This window comes from Drosophila biarmipes, chromosome X (genome assembly GCF_025231255.1).
Source record: "Drosophila biarmipes strain raj3 chromosome X, RU_DBia_V1.1, whole genome shotgun sequence".
In the NCBI taxonomy this organism is placed as follows: domain Eukaryota; kingdom Metazoa; phylum Arthropoda; class Insecta; order Diptera; family Drosophilidae; genus Drosophila; species Drosophila biarmipes.
The window spans coordinates 719,030-720,000 of NC_066611.1; the positions used below are offsets into that span (position 1 = coordinate 719,030).

The 971-nt window shown below is 23.3% G+C and overlaps 1 non-coding gene across 1 annotated transcript in view; it reads left to right on the forward strand.

The window, feature by feature from the left end:
* Window positions 1–865: 865 nt before the first annotated feature.
* LOC127010542 (small subunit ribosomal RNA) overlaps window positions 866–971 on the forward strand; it is a 1,923-nt gene continuing 1,817 nt past the window's right edge. Inside the window, exon 1 of the ribosomal RNA XR_007763298.1 lies at window positions 866–971. This exon is cut by the window's right edge and continues 1,817 nt beyond it. This is a non-coding gene — a ribosomal RNA (small subunit ribosomal RNA).

Genomic DNA, 971 nt, shown 5'->3' on the forward strand with positions numbered 1-971 from the left:
TGCTATTGACATAAGTCAGTAGAGAAGATATTATCCGTCAAATTTGCTACTGTATTCATTTATTTGAATACGAGACTTGGGTCCGCGGTTAATATTTTAAGCCCAAAGATAATAACGTTGAAACAAAGGCCAAGTTTCTATTGTACATAGAATAACAAATTGTTTCCGAATTTTATCGTTAATTTTAGGAGGTAGGCTAACATGATTTATATTATATGTGTATTATTAAAAAATAATAGTACATAAAAGTCTACCAAAGAAATATAAAAATGTAATTATGAATACATTTTCAATATTAATATCAACTAATATTGTTGATAATAAAAAATAGCTATTAAGAGAGTTATTTAAGAAATTATATAATATATAATAAAGAATATATATATAAATAATATATAATTATATATTATTTAAGAAATAAATATAGTAGTAATAATGATATCATATATACACTCGGTTCTATTTTATGTATTACCAGAGACTTATATGGATTTATATAGATAAATTTTAAATTTATCGTCAAAATACAAATGATTAAATTAATATCTTATATTGGTTAAACAAAAATTGTACATGTGTGGATCAATATATTATGTATGTCGAACAAAAATGATATTTTAGAATGAAATGTGCATATATAAAGAAAATATATGAAAAATAAATATTGTGTTTATAAAGAATATGATTCTTTTTGACATCAATAAAAACTTGTTATTATTAGTGGCGAAACAAGTATAAATTGGAAAACAAACGTATACGAATGCTGTATAAAAATGGCCGTATTCGATAGAAATAAAATCTATAACAACATATATATTGCTAATTTCTATTCAAAAAATATGAATGAAATATGAATAAAAACATTATTCTGGTTGATCCTGCCAGTAGTTATATGCTTGTCTCAAAGATTAAGCCATGCATGTCTAAGTACACACGAATTAAAAGTGAAACCGCAAAAGGCTCATTATATC